The sequence below is a fragment of the Salvelinus sp. IW2-2015 genome, linkage group LG7, assembly GCF_002910315.2.
Source record: "Salvelinus sp. IW2-2015 linkage group LG7, ASM291031v2, whole genome shotgun sequence".
NCBI classification, from domain to species: Eukaryota; Metazoa; Chordata; class Actinopteri; order Salmoniformes; family Salmonidae; genus Salvelinus; species Salvelinus sp. IW2-2015.
The window spans coordinates 25,547,237-25,563,425 of record NC_036847.1 but is presented as its reverse complement, the minus strand read 5'-3'; the positions used below and the strand labels follow the sequence as shown (position 1 = coordinate 25,563,425).

Sequence of the window (16,189 nt, the reverse complement as noted above, 5' to 3'; positions counted from 1 at the left end):
AGCAGCATATGATGAGCGTAAAAGTATATGTGTGCGATTGTGTTTGTGTTGTATCGGGTGTGTGTGTGCGTGCATGTGTTTGTGGTGTCGGTGTGCAAGTGTGTGTGTGTGTGGTGTGTGGTGTGTGTGGTGTGTGTGTGTGTGTGTGTGGTGGTGTGTGTGGTGTGTTGGTGTGTGTGTGTGTGTGTTGTGTGTGGTGTGTGTGGTGTGTGTGGTGTGTGTGTGTGTGTTGTGTGTGTGGTGTGTGTAGCGTGTGGGTTTGTGTGTGCGCATCTAGTTTCCAGGAACCAACGTGTCAAACAAAGGATCAGTGAAGTAGAACAGAGACACATGATCACCTGCCGGCTACAGCAGCTTGGAGGCCATGGACCATTGGCTTTAAGAAGTGCTTAGAACAGGACCACGGCTTGACCAACTTAACGATTGCTAACCATCCGCTAAAATCTCCCGTTCTCAAGAGTCTCACGCTCCAGTCACCAGTCAAGACAATAAAAAGAGAGGAGTGGATGAGAGGTTTATGTTACAGGAAGCAGGGACGGGGCGAAAAGGACAGCTGGCATTCTGCTGTGATGTTTGACTTAAACGTTAGTGCTTAAACCACTTGTGAGTCGATAAGTCAATGTAATTCAGAACATGTTCAGACTGCAAGAGCAAGAAGGTGTGATCAAGACCTAAAGCAATGAGGTCATATTGGTTCTTACCTTGATTGTCAAATTCAATGTTGTGGCACTCAGATTGGCCGAGACTCCATGGGCAGTAGTACACGGACCCGCCCTCTGTGATGTTGAACTGACTGGTATTGGCCTTGGGAGCGCCAATCACTACACTGACGCTGTAAGAAGAGAGAAGAAACATGCAGTCATCCAAATGTCAATATGTCACCTCTACCTAACATGCTTCCTCCCCCAGCAACATAACAGTAGAGGTATAGCAACTTAGATCCACTGAATGAGTTTATTAATGTTAGATTGGTATTATTTTCTGTCATTATAGTTTGTTAATATCTGCTCTTGGTCTGGTATCAAATAAAAAAKACATTCCAGACCTTCTATTCAACAGTTTAAGCATGATGCAGAGCCGGCACAGTGCCTTCAGACCCCTTMACTTTTTCCACATTTTGTTACTTTACAGCCTCATTTCAAAATTGATTAAATTGTTTTTTTCCCTCATCAATCTACACATAATACCCCATAATGACAAAGCGAAAACAGGTTTTTAGACATGTTTGCTCATTTATAACAAAATAACTGAAATAACTTTTTTTATACAGTACCAGTCAAAACTTTGGACACGCCGACGCATTTATTAATTTGTACTATTTTCTACATTGAAGAATAATAGTGAAGACATCAAAACTATGAAATAACACATATGGAATCATGTAGTAACCAAAAAAAGTGTTAAACAAATCAAAATATATTTTAGATTTTAGATTCTTCAAAGTAGCTACCCTTTACCTTGATGACAGCTTTGCACACTCTTGGCATTCTCTGAAACAGCTTCATGAGGAATGCTTTTCCTACAGTCTTGAAGGAATTCCCACATATGCTGAGCACTTGTTGGCTGCTTTTCCTTCACTCTGTGGTTCAACTCACCCCAAACCATCTCAATTGGTTTAAGGTCAGGTGATTGTGGAGACCAGGTCATCTGATGCAGCACTCCATCACTCTTCTTCTTGGCCAAATAACCCTTACACAGCCTGGAGGTGCGTTGGGTCAGTGTCCTGTTGAAAAACAAATGATTGTCCCACTAAGCACAAACCAGATGGGATGGTGTATCGCTGCAGAATGCTGTGGTGGCCATGCTGGTTAAGCGTGCCTTGAATTCTATATAAATCACTGACAGTGTCAACAGCAAAGCACCATCACACCTCCTCCTCCATGCTTCACGGTGGGAACCACACCATGCGGACTTCATCTGTTCACCTACTCTGTGTTTCACAAAGACATGCCGGTTGGAACCAAAAAAATCTCAAATTTGGACTCATCAGACCAAAAGGAAAGATTTCCACCTGTCTAATGTCCATTGCTCATGTTCTTGGCCCAAGCAAGTCTCTTCTTCTTATTGGTGTCCTTTAGTAGTAGTTTCTTTGCAGCAATTCGACCATGAAGGCCTGATTCGCGTGATCGTGTTACTTGAACTCCGTGAAGCATTCATTTGGGCTGCAATCTGAGGTTCAGTTAACTCTAATGAACGTATCCTCCGTAGCAGAGGTAACTCTGGGTCTTCCTTTCCTGTGGCGGTCCTCCTGAGAGCCAGTTTCATGATAGCGCTTGATTGTTTTTGCGACTGACATTTTCCAGATTGACTGGCCTTCATGTCTTAAAGAAATTATGGACTGTCGTTTCTCTTTGCTTATATGAGCTGTTCTTGCCATAATATGGACTTGGTATTTTACCAAATAGGGCTATCTTCTGTATACCACCCTTACCTTGTCAAAACACAACTGATTGGCTCAAATGCATTAAGGAAATAATTTCCACAAATTAACTTTTAACAAAGCACACCTGTTAATTGAAATGCATTCCAGGTGACCACCTCATGAAGCTGGTTGAGAGAATGCCAAGAGAATCTCAAATATAAAATATTTAGATTTGTTAAACACTTTTTTGGTTACTACATGATTCCGTATGTGTTATTTCATAGTATTGATGTCTTCACTATTATCCTACAATTTAGAAAATAGTAAAAATAAAGAAAAACCCTTGAATGATTAGGTGTGTCCAAACTTTTGACTGTTACTGTAAGTATTCAGACCCTTTACTATGAGACTCGAAATTGAGCTCAGGTGCATCCTGTTCCATTGATCATCCATGAGATGTTTCTACAACTTGAGTCCACCTGTGGTAAATTCAATTGATTGGACATGATTTGTAAAGGCAAACACCTGTCTATATAAGGTCCCACAATTGACAGAGCACGTCAGAGCAAAAACCAAGCCATGAGGTTGAAGTAATTGTCCGTAGAGCTCCGAGGCAGGATTGTGTTGAGGCACAGATCTGGAGAAGGGTACCAAAATTCTGCAGCATTGAAGGTCCCCAAGAATACAGTGGCCTCAATTGTTCTAAAATGGAAGAAGTTTGGAACCACCAAGACTCTTCCTAGAGCTGGCAGCCTGGCCAAACTGAGCAATCGGGGGAGAAGGGCCTTGGTCAGGGAGGTGACCAAGAACCCGATGGTCACTCTGACAGAGCTCCAGAGTTTCTCTGTGGAGATGGGAGAAACTTCCAGAAGTACAATCATCTCTGCAGCACTCCAACAATCAGGCATTTATGGTAAAGTGGCCAGGCGGAAGTCACTCCTCAGTAAAAGGCACATGACAGCCCGCTTTGAGTTTGCCAAAAGGCACCTAAAGACTCTCAGACCATGAGAAACAAGATTATCTGGTCTGATGGAACCAAGATTGAAATCTTTGGCCTGAATGCCAAGTGTCACGTCTGGAGGGAACCTGGCACCATTCCTATGGTGAAGCATGGTGATGGCAGCATCATGCTGTGGCGATGTTTTTCAGCGGCAGGGAATGGGAGACTAGTCAGGATCGAGGGAAAGATGAATGGAGAAAAGTACAGAGGAGATCCTTGATGAAAAACTGCTCCAGAGTACTCAGGACCTCAGACTGGGGCGAAGGTTTACCTACCAAGAGGACAACGACCCCAAGTACACAGCCAAGAAAACGCAGGAGTGGCTTCAGGATAAGTCTGCAAAAGTCCTTGTGTGGCCCAGCCAGAGYTCGGACTTGAACCCGATCAAACATCTCTCAAGAGACCTGAAAATAGCTGTGCAGCGACGCTCCCCATCCAACCTGACAGAGCTTGAGAGGATCTGCAGAGAAGAATGGGAGAAATTCCCTAAATTCAGGGGTGCCAAGCTTGTAGCGTCACACGCAAGAAGACTCAAGGCCGTAATTGCTGCCAATAGTGCTTCAACAAAGTACTAAGTAAAGGGTCTGAATACTTACGTAAATGTGATATTTCCGTTTTTTTTTATATAAATTTGCAAACATTTCTAAAAAACGATTTTTGCTTTGTACTATTTGGGTATTGTGTGTAGATGGATTAGGGGGGGATAAACAATTTAATCAATTTAGAATAAGGCTGTAACGTAACAAAATGTGAAAAAAGTCAAGGGGTCTGAATACGTTCCGAATGCACTGTATATACATTTTACTGCTCACAAAGCTATAYCCCTACTTCCAACATTCTAACAGGTTCTAGTACAGTACTATGTTACATAACATTGTAACCATGTGCAATTGTTGCTGTAATGTGTGCACAAGACATTATCTCCCTCTCTCGGTCACACACACACACATGCGATCCCTGTGGGGCAAATTCGATGGGAAAACAAGAAAGCAGAAGGCCTAAGTGGGGTCACACTGCTGTTTCCACAGCTGTATGGCCCTGTCCTTTTAGACAGACATCTAGCTTACCCATTTAACCCTGCAGTAAACTAAACGCAAAGCCAGGACTGTTACAGACAGCTAGCTGCTGTAACCCTGCACTAAACTAAACGCAAAACCAGGACTGTTACAGACAGCTAGCTGCTGTAACCCTGTGGTAAACATGGACACCCCTTCACCAGATCTACCAGCAACGAGTGGTCTTACAGGTGAGTCTTAGGAACAGCTGACCACGTTAAACATCACTGAGACAGAATATTCAATGACGGAGGAAACACAAAACAGCCAGGTAATGAGAACTTTTAGACAAACCACTGAACCAGGACATATTGCCATGGCTCAACTGGCAGACATTTTTTCCAGTAGACAGTCTGGCTGAACCAGCACAGTGTAGTCATTACCTCATCGAGGCTCCAATTATCCCATCATCACTGGCATGGTGCTGGACAGTGAAGTGGGCAGAAAACAGAAGAGATGAGGGCAGTGAGTGTAGAGTAGAGCCTAGAGGGGGCTTCCTAAACACAGGAAGAGCACACCCTTTCCTGCTCCAGGTCAGTCACCCAATGATGCGTGGTAGTTTACGTTACCGCTAAATTTAAATATCTTCCCTCAGGGGACAACTACTCAACAATTTCCAGTCCAGACTCAAGACGATCCACCCTCATTTCAGAAACCAGCCTTGGTGAAACCATACTTTCATCCTTGTCAGACTGCACTGCTTTTGTAGAGTCACGACACGTTCCCATCTTGGTTAGGACTTATAGATGGGTCGTGGCTTTCTACATAGAAATAAGGTTTGGTAGAAGAGACTATTGGAGTACAGAGAAGAAGTTGGAGTCAGCCAGACCTTATGGTGTTCAAAACTGAGGCCAAACAGGGGGACAGGTCATAAAGCTGAGGGTATAGAAGAGATAAAGTGCAAGCCAAACCCAAGTCAAAGCTTTGGCAGAAAACCTTGGCTTGTTTTGGAAGAGGGAAAAGAAAACATGGCCGTCCGGATTTGGGGGAGAAAGAGCGAGAGTCCAAGTGCTCTGGCCCTGGGTTTAGACTGAGGAGGGTAGCTCCCAGAAGAGTAGACAATGGAGCTCTGGCTGTAGAATAATGTAGATCCGAGAGAACCTTTGCCATCACGGATTCCCACGATGAGACAGCTGACAGGCTCTCTCTCTCTCTTCACACTCACGCAGATATGAAGTTTGACACTAGTGTGTTCACTCCATAGCATATTCTATGGTTCATCACTTGTTCATTGAAGGGATAATCCACCCCAAACCACTAATTCCTATAAATAACACTAATATGTGAAAACACATTTTATGAACAAATGTTTCATTTTGTCATTATAACAAGGTTGGTAGAAACATGTGAACATTGTTTTGGGAAATCTGTTGCAGCTCAAGCCTACTACAAACCCACAATGCAATGCTCTCGCTTTCTGTGCTGGCTGACCAGCTTGAGGAAAATAGGCAGGTTTCTCTACTCCTACCCTGACATTGAGACGGGATTGCTTGACGATTAGCTTAGTAACCATGTGACGCAGCATTACAACGTGAATGTGATGGGTCAGTCAGTTGGGTGGGACATTTCTCCATTTATTGCCCAATGGGATTCCTATCTCCTCCTTTCTGTAATATCTCTGTTTCCCACAGACACAGGGCGATTTGCGACATGGTACTTGAAGGAGAAACAGAGTTGAATAATTTGGTACACTATTTAGATTGAGCACATCTAAGCAAAATATGATGATATAAGCGGATGGATGTGTTCCAGTATGCCCATACCATCTAATGACTGATTTGGTGATCTGAAGAGCAGGTCATTGTTTTAAAAGCATTATGAAATGTGATCGTGTGTTATACCCCCATCTCCAGTGACGAGAATTATGTAGCTATGACGCTGTTCCTACACGATTTCCTGATTTTCACAGACAGAACCACTTAGAAGTTAAATCATAGGGATTTTTTTTTTTACCCACTGACAGAACATAGACTGTCACCAAATTGACAGGAGTTTCATGATTTTTATTTCTAGGGGTGGATTATCCCTTTAATAACCCACACTGCTGTGGAGCTCTGCTTTGTCCATTCATGTCTCATATCTCAGTGCTTCCCCTCTCTTCAATTCCTAGAGAGATATACAGAGCACAAGTTTGGCTGTGCTCCTGTGTTCCAAAATGTGCTTTTGAGCAATACCCTTTGAACAAATTGTATTAAATATTGTATAATTTGAAGATATAAACATTTTAATCAGTACAGTCCAAAAATGTTTTTTTACAAATCCTTAAATCCATAAATTTAACAAAAGCCATTAAGCAAAAAATCCCAAGCACTAAAATGCCAAAGAAAGTAGTAAGAAAGTAGTCTTACTACATCTATTGAGAATCTGATCTGTATACATGCCAAAAGTATTCTGTGATGGCATCATTTCAAAGGGAAAAAAGTCAACAAGGGGGAAGTGCTTTAATCAGCAAACTGGAAACAGGGGTGTGTTTTTTTCACCTCTCTCTCTCTCACACACACACAATAACACCTTGATAGTGATCTGAAAGTATTCTAAATACAGAATAATTAGCATTTAATGGGCCTTTATCTGGCAGGGGATCAGTCTAGCTAGAGTTAGAATTGTGACTTAGAAAGGGCTTTGCATACAGAGACTGAGGACACTGTCTGGCCCTCTGAGGATAAGGACAGAGCAGAGGAGAGGTATACTATTTTTTATATTTCACCTTTATTTAACCAGGTAGGCCAGTTGAGAACAAGTTCTCATTTACAACTGCGACCTGGCCAAGATAAAGCAAAGCAGTGCGACACAAACAACACAGAGTTACACATGGGATAAACAAACGTACAGTCAATAACAGAATAGAAAATATATATGCAGTGTGTGCAAATGTAGTAAGATTAGGGAGGTAAGGCAATAAATAGGCCATAGTGGCGAAATAATTACAATTTAGCAATTAAACACTGGAGTGATAGATGTGCAGAAGATGAATGTGCAAGTATAGACACTGTGGTGCAAAGGAGAGAAAAAAACATGGGGATGAGGTAGTTGGGTGGGCTATTTACAGATGGCCTGTGTACAGGTGCAATGATCGGTAAGCTGCTTTGACAGCTGATGCTTAAAACTTATTGCGGATCAGTGGGACGCTAGCGGATCAGTGGGACGCTAGCGTCCCATTTCGACAACTTCCGGTGAAATTGCAGAGCGCGAAATTCAAATTACAGAAATAGTCATATTTAACATTCATGAAAATACAAGTATCATACATCAGAAAAAAGCTTAACTTCATGTTAATCTAGCCGCTGTGTCAGATTTCAAAAAGGCTTTATGGCGAAAGCACACCATGCGATTATCTGAGGACATCGCCCAGCACACAAAAGCATTAAAAACATTTTCCAACCAGGCAGGTTCGCCACGAAAGTCAGAAATAGCGATAAAATAAATGCCCTACCTTTGAAGATTGTCACGCCCTGACCATAGAGAGCCTTTTATTCTCTATTTTGGTTAGGTCGAGGTGTGACTAGGGTGGGTGATCTAGTGTGTTGATTTCTATGTTGGCCTGGTATGGTTCCCAATCAGAGGCAGCTGTTTATTGTTGTCTCTGATTGGGGATCATATTTAGGCAGCCATTTCACCACTGTGTTTTGTGGGATCTTGTTTGTGTAGTTGCCTGTGAGCACTCCATGACTTCCCGTTTCGTTTGCTGTTTATTGTTTTTGTAAATTTCCTTTATTAAACATGTGGAACCCAAATCATGCTGCACGTTGGTTTGAGTATATTTCCAGTTCGTACGACGATCGTGACAAAGATCTTCTTCTGTTGGCACCCCAAAAGGTCCCAGCTACATCACAAATGGTCCTTTTGTACGATAAAGTCCTTCTTTATATCCCCAAAAACTCAGTTTAGCTGGGTTTTTATCCACCGGTTTCCCTCCTTCAAAATGCATACAAAATGAATCCCAAATGTTACCAAACAAGTCAAACAATGTTTATAATCAAACCTCAGGTACCCTAATACGTAAATAAACAATACAATTTAAGACGGAGAATCGTTATTGTCTTTACCGGAGATAAACAACAAAGTACGCGCTCTCATCCACTCGCATGAAAACACTACAGCCAAAACGGGAGCCACTTAGAAAAACTACAAATTCTAGCTCATTTTTCCAAAAACAAGCCTGGCACTCTTTCTAAAGACTGTTCACATCTAGTGGAAGCCCTAGGAACTGCAATCTGGGAGGTTTTCCCTTCATATTAAAAATGACAGCCATTGGAATAACTGGTGGGCTGAATTTTTGTCCTCGGGTTTTCGCCTGCCATATCAGTTCTGTTATACTCACATACATTATTATAACAGTTTTAGAAACTTTAGAGTGTTTTCTATCCAAATCTACCAATTATATGCATATCCTAGCTTCTGGGCCTGAGTAACAGGCAGTTTACTTTGGGCACGCTTCTCATCCAGATGTCAAAATACTGTCCCCTAGCCAAAAAAGAGGTTCAAGTTAGTGAGGAATATATAAGACTCCAACTTCAGTGATTTTTGCAATTAATTCCATTCATTGGCAGCAGAGAACTGGAAGGAAAGGTGGCCAAATGAGGAGTTGGCTTTGGGGATGACCAGTGAAATATACCTGCTGGAGCGCGTGCTACAGGCGGGTGCTGCTATGGTGACCAGTGAGCTGAGATAAGGCAGGGCTTCACCTAGCAAAGACTTATAGATGACCTGGAGCCAGTGGGTTTGGCAAAGAATATGAAGCGAGGGCCAGCCAACATACAGGTCGCAGTGGTGGGTAGTATATGGGGCTTTGGTAACAAAACTAATGGTACTGTGATAGACAGCATCCAATTTGTTGAGTAGAGTGTTGGAGGCTATTTCGTAAATGACATCGCCGAAGTCAAGGATCGGTAGGAGAGATAGTTTTACGAGGGTATGTTTGGCAGCATGAGTGAAGGATGCTTTGTTGCGAAATAGGAAGCTGATTCTAGATTTAATTTTGGATTGGAGATGCTTAATGTGAGTCTGGAAGGAGAGTTTACAGTCTAACCAGACACCTAGGTATTTGTAGTTGTACACATATTCTAAGTCAGAACCATCCAGAGTAGTGATGCTAGACGGGCGGGCAGGTGCGGGCAGCGATCGGTTGAAGAGCATGAATTTAGTTTTAYTTGCATTTAAGAGCAGTTGGAGGCCATGGAAGGAGTGTTATATGGCATTGAAGCTTGTCTGGAGGTTAGTTAACACAGTGTCCAACGGGCCAGAAGTATACAGAATGGTGTCGTCTGCGTAGAGGTGGATCAGAGAATTACCAGCAGCAAGAGCGACATCATTGATGTATACAGAGAAAAGAGTCAGCCCGAGAATTGAACCCTGCGGCACCCCCATAGAGACTGCCAGAGGTCCGAACAACAGGCCCTCCGATTTGATACACTGAACTCTATCTGAGAAGTAGTTGGTGAACCAGGCGAGGCAGTCATTTGAGAAACCAAGGTAAGAGGCAGGCGGTCATAAGAATGCAGTGATTGACAGAGTCGAAAGCCTTGGCCAGGTCGATGAAGACGGCTGAACAGTATTGTCTTTTATCGATGGCGGTTATGATGTCGTTTAGGACCTTGAGCGTGGCTGAGGTGCACCCATGACCCGCTCGGAAACCAGATTGAATAGCGGAGAAGGTACGGTGGGATTCGAAATGGTCAGTGATCCATTTGTTAACTTGGCTTTCGAATACTTTAGAAAGGCAGCGTAGGATAGGTCTGTAACAGTTTGGGTCTAGAGTGTCTCCCACTTTGAGGAGGATGACCACGGCAGGGATCTCAGACGAGAGGTTGAACAGGCTAGTAATAGGGGTTGCAACAATTGCAGCGGATACTTTTAGAAAGAGAGGGTCCAGATTGTCTAGCCCAGCTGATTTGTAGGGGTCCAGATTTTGCAGCTCTTTCAGAACATCAGCTATCTGGATTTTGGTGAAGGAGAAATTGGGGAGGCTTGGGCAAGTTGCTGTGGGGGGTGCAGAGCTGTTGACCGGGGTAGGGGTAGCCAGGTGGAAAGCATTGCCAGCCGTAGAAAAATGCTTATTGAAATTCGCGATTATCGTAGATTTATCGGTGGTGACAGTGGTTCCTAGCCTCAGTGCAGTGAGCAGCTGGGAGGAGGTGCTCTTATTCTCCATGGACTTTACTATAGAGGACACCGTCTGGGCCTCTGAGGATAAGGACAGAGCAGAAGAGAGGTATACTATAAAGGACATGGAGTCATTTCAGTTGCTTAATGTAAACACCAGGCTCTTCAAATCTACAGAGAATGTTATTGAGTGTATGAGGAACTCAAGGGAAAGTCAACACTGCAATATCGACATCAGAGTTTGAATCAACAATCTCCGGCACAGARAGAGTCAGTCAGAAGAGGGAGGTCCTAATTATAGAAGGTCAACATAGGCCACTTTCACCAGTGAAGTCACAAGGTGCGATCCTCTGCCCAGGCGTTGCGGATGCATGTAAGATCTTACAACTCCTGGATAGGTATTTTACGTATCAGCTAACCACATCATATGTTTTAGCAATTTGTCAGTCAATGACACTAAAACATATGATGAGCAATGAGGTCACTGTGGTTCTAGACTGGCCAGCAGATTCACCACAACTCTGATGTAGTCATAGCCTGCGTCGAGGTGACAGCCACAATACTTCAGAAACATGCTGGTAGAGGTTTGGTTTAGGGTCAGCTAAACCAAAGCCAAGAAACCCACAATCCTGCACTGGTGCAATCATAGGAAGGGTTCTTTTCATTACGATATAATTCCAACATAGTTTCCCAAAAAATGTATTGTGTTCATTTTGGCATCATATTTTTATGTTGAAATATAAACAGCATAAAGTTTAGTACGGAGTCTTTGAGCAATCTACTGCTGGGAATGGCAGTGTGGGTGGAAGAAAAACATTAGTGGCTTTCCTGCGTCTCCCGAAGCGAGACCCACCTCCCCAATCAGCAGCCCACTAACGATCCCAACCAACCCCAGTCTGATGGTTTCAGCGTTAATTAAACTAATTGATTTAGGCTGCTAGTGTCGAGCACACAACACAGAAACTCCTTAGTACAAACACAGACTCCTCAGTACAAACACAAACTCCTCAGTACAAACACAGACTCCTCAGTACAAACACAGACTCCTCAGTACAAACACAGACTGTTGCTGGTGAGGGTTGTCTAATTTGAGGCTTCTGAAATCAGCAATATATAAGCTGCTGGTTGCACCCACTATTTATAAGGTTTTTTTTTAAACGAAGGGGCATTATATAATGGTGGAAACTGTTGGTCTACCGCTGATCTTCCCAGGCTTAACCCAATAGAGTTTATGATGACGTTCAAGAGAAAGGCAGTCAGAAGCCAAATTCCTCTCGCCCCCTTCCCACCCAAACACAGCTTTTTACCCATTCCACAGTTAATGGTCTTCCTCCCAGCTGCAAAGCTTATGGCACTTGAACACTATTATAATTGTTTTAAGCCAGCCAGGAAAAAAAACAGATGCAGCTATGACTAAATAGCAAGAAATCACAATCACATTTTGTTGAACTACCAGATGGTGACTGCAGCCGCCTGCAGCCGCCTGCAGTCGTAAACCCTGGCTGCAATGGGAATGGTATGGCACAGACAGATTCCCAGGGAACTGGTAGGTCTACATATGAGGGAAAGACTGGAGAAAGGGCAGCAGAACTGGAGCCTTTAAATGAACAAGGCAGGAATCACCTGGAATTAAGTCCAGAAAACTGCCAAGACAAGAGTTTGCTGAAAATGCACTGTTGAGGACCTCCGCTCCACAAAGAGTTAAAAAGAATAAGTAAAGAAGCTTTCAAAAATGTTAGTCCAAACCTCAGCTAGGGATGGGACTGGCCTGAACAAAATCCCAAACAAAATGATGTCACTCAACTAACTCTTCACAGAGTTTACACTTCTAAATCAAATCTCCTCACATAAGGGGAAACTGAATTAGCTCAAGTGTAGTGACCCAAACTGAGCCCGTGGCACTCTTGACCTCCCTCCCTACCAGATATTGAGATCTATCCTGAGCCCAAAACCCAATGAGTAAACAGCTACAGCAGCAACGGTCTCTCTCTTCCACTTTGAGAAACCAACTGCCGCACTGCCTCGACGAACTGACGCCAATACACTAAAGAAAATGCATGGCTGTACAAGAGGATGGTCTTCAGTCAGCAAAGCCAACAAACTGTCAAATGGGACCGTCACAAGCACACCAAGTATGGCATCGTCACATTATTACTGGACTGAATTACTGGAGCTATTTCAGACTCACTATTCCACTGTGAAGGGGAATGCCAGTTGAATAGTACTGTAATGTAACAACTTATTTTGGACCACATGAAGCCATKACACACGGCCTTCAGTCAGACACACGGCCTACGGTTCGATCAGAGCCAAYGCCAAACCGGGAAACAGACTGTCTGTCTCCCAACTGCTATTTTGTCTGGTCATCCACTCAGCACTACACACAGGCACACGTGCACAGACACACGCACTCACACAAACACAGCATGTGTGTAGTGCTGCTGTCCAGGATCTCCTTACTCTTATGGGACAGGCAGAGGGATGATGAGAGTACCAGGGCCTGCTGGGACAGTTAGAGAAGAATGAGAGAGAGCACTGTGCAAAACGCTCACACATAAAACCTGTAAGCTGCTACAGTAGGCTGTATCCAAAGACTAAATGAGGTAGGAACATGCACTGGAAAATATTATTTTGAGAATTATGGAACAGTTCCAATYTCATTAGGGTTTCCTAACAATTTACCAAAACTACCCAGCATCCAGGTGAAAACATAGTTTGTCAAACTCCCATCTTGAGTACTGTCCTTCAAAAGCAGGAGTTAAAACAAAAACTACACACCCACCAATGTTGATCTGATAAACATGATCCCATCTCCAGAACCGGATCTTAATGTCACTGCAAAAAAATGTCCTCCCAAAGGACATTGGTCCTGTGCAGTGGAGCAGGAGGCCTGCAAATCAACAGAACTGGCCCAGGTGCAGAGAGCCACACGTACACTACACTGCTGTTTCGAATCAGGGTCGTTCCACCTCAAACAGCACAAGAGGATTGACACCCACCATTTCTGATTGTTCTGGAATCATTTCTGTTGCTAGAAAGAAATAAGATTGGCATTTCTGCTTTTGTTGATATATAATTTAAAAWWTTTTGCGATTGCTTACACACTTATTGCGGAATTTGACTCATTGTGTCAAAACTCTACAAACAAGCCAAATAAGACAACACTTACTTCTATGGCATCTCACTTCTATGGCAAAATGAAACTCTGCAATCAAAACCTAACAATCCTTTTTCAAAATTGTAATTTTGCAACAAAATGATACACACGTGCACCATTTTAATTACTCTTTCAAAGAGTATTGTGTTTTGACTGTACGTTTGTTTATGTGTAACTCTGTGTTGTTTTTGTCGCACTGCTTTGCTTTGTCTTGGCCAGGTCGCAGTTGTAAATGAGAACTTGTTCTCAACTGGCCTACCTGGTTAAATAAAGGTGAAATAAAATAAAAATAAACATTTAAAAGGGATGGGGTGTATGGTTTATGGATCCCGCCTTCTGTTAGGGTCTGGCCACATCACCTCATCCACATCACAAACAATGTCATCCCTGGATAGGCAACAGGGAAAATATCGCCTTGAGTGTCATATCCAACCCTGGACTGACCCCACCTCAATGTCTCCGCATGCCTCTTCCATTGCTTGCAGAAGAGGCAGGCGGTCATGTGGTTGGCGGTCATACACTTTCCAAACACCAAGCCAAAAATAATTCCTCAATCGGTTTGAGAAATGGGGAGTAAGGGGGCAAGTATACAACTGTGAAGTTATTGTGGTTGATGAACCAGTCCCTGACCAGAGCAGCCCGGTGGAAACCAACATTATCCCAGATGACAACAAACCTGGGCTGCTCTGGTCCGTCCTGTACAACTGCATTATGTAGTGCATCCAGACATATGATTATGTGTGCAGTATTGTAGAGCCCTAGGGTGGCGTGGTGATGGAGAACTCCTTGCAGACTAATGGTGTCACACAAGGTGATATTTCAAAGTCCAGGACTCTCTAACAGAAAATGCATMTACTGTACCGTGAATATGGTGTTTAATCAAAACACAGAACTACAATGTCTACATTTTCACACAATGATGGGGGTGGGTTGGGTCAGACACATTCAGTCAAAAACTACAAGCTACAGGCAAGGCAGGTGACCCCACAGACAAGGAGGTCTTTGACTAACGCTGTTCCTCTCAAATGGAACCCTGTACAGCTGCTTCATCGTAAGTTGGTGTTGACGCAAGATGCGGCAGTGTCGACATACTGACACGGTTGATATTATGGAATGTTGTGTGATCTGCAATGATTTGCTCTCATAGTTGATGTAGGCGGATGGTGTTGTTTGACAACACTAGATTGACAATGGCCAGTTCCTGTTCATGGGTGAACAGACGTTGCCTTCCACCCTCAGGAGGTCATCTGGAAGTTCTGTAGAAAATGCAAGAATATGATGTCATTGGTTAGGTTCTTATTTTTTACATACTTGTCACGCCCTGACCGTAGATTGCTTTGTATGTTTCTATTTTTAGTTTGGTATGGGTGTGATGTGGGTGGGTATTCTATGTTGTAGGTCTAGGTTTTCTGTTTCTGTGTGTTTGGCCTGGTGTGGTTCCCAATCAGAGGCAGCTGTCTATCGTTGTCTCTGATTGGGAGCCATATTTAGGTAGCCTGTTTTCTCACTTTTATTTGTGGGTGGTTGTTTCCTGTTTAGTGTTTTGTTTCACCTTTCAGGACTGTTCGTTTGTCGTTTTTGTTGTTTGTCAAGTGTTTTCGTATTTTATAAAAAAATATGACCACTTACCACGCTGCACCTTGGCCCTCCTCTCCTTCTCCAGACGACAATTGTTACAGAACCACCCACCAACAACGGACCAAGCAGCGTGGTAAAAAGGAGGAATGGACATGGGAGGACATTCTGGACGGCAAGGGATCTTACACATGGGAGGAGATTCTGTCTGGAAGGGATCGCCTTCCATGGGAACAGGTGGAGGCAGCAGGAGAAAGGAACCGGCGGTATGAGGGAACACAGTTGGCAAGGAAACCCGAGAGGCAGCCCCAGAATTTTTGGGGGAGGGGGMACACGGGGAGATTGGCGGAGTCAGGTAGGAGACCTGAGCTAACTCCCCGTGCTTACCGTGGAGAGTGTCGTACTGGTCAGGCACCGTGCTATGCGGTGGAGCGCACGGTGTCTCCAGTACGTGTTCATAGCCCGGTACGTTACATCGCAGCTCCTCGCATCTGCCGGACGAGAGTGGGCATCGAGCCAGGAAGGAGTGTGCCAGCCCTGCTCTCCGGGCCTCTAGTGCGTCTCCTCGTCCCGGGTTATCCTGCGCCAGCTCTGTACACTGTCTCCAGTACGTCTGCACAGCGCAGTGCGTCCTGTGCCTGCGCCCCGCACGTGCAGGGCCAAAGTCACCATACAGCCAGGACGGGTTGTGCAGGCTCTTTGCTCGAGACCTCCAGTGTGCCTCCACGGCCCAGTGTATCCGGTGCCTCGGCCAAGGACAAGGCCTCCTGCATGTCTCCCCAGCCTGGTGAGTCCTGTGCCTTCTCCCAGAGCAAAGCCTCCTGTGATAATCTGCTCTGGCACCCCAATGGTGGAACAAACTCCCTCACGACGCCAGGTCAGCGGAGTCAATCACCACCTTCCGGAGACACCTGAAACCCCACCTCTTTAAGGAATAC

General features: G+C 44.1%; 1 pseudogene; it reads right to left on the bottom strand.

The window, feature by feature from the left end:
• The window catches only part of LOC111966116 (integrin alpha-5-like), an 87,601-nt pseudogene that overhangs the window by 52,693 nt on the left and 18,719 nt on the right, over positions 1-16,189 (bottom strand).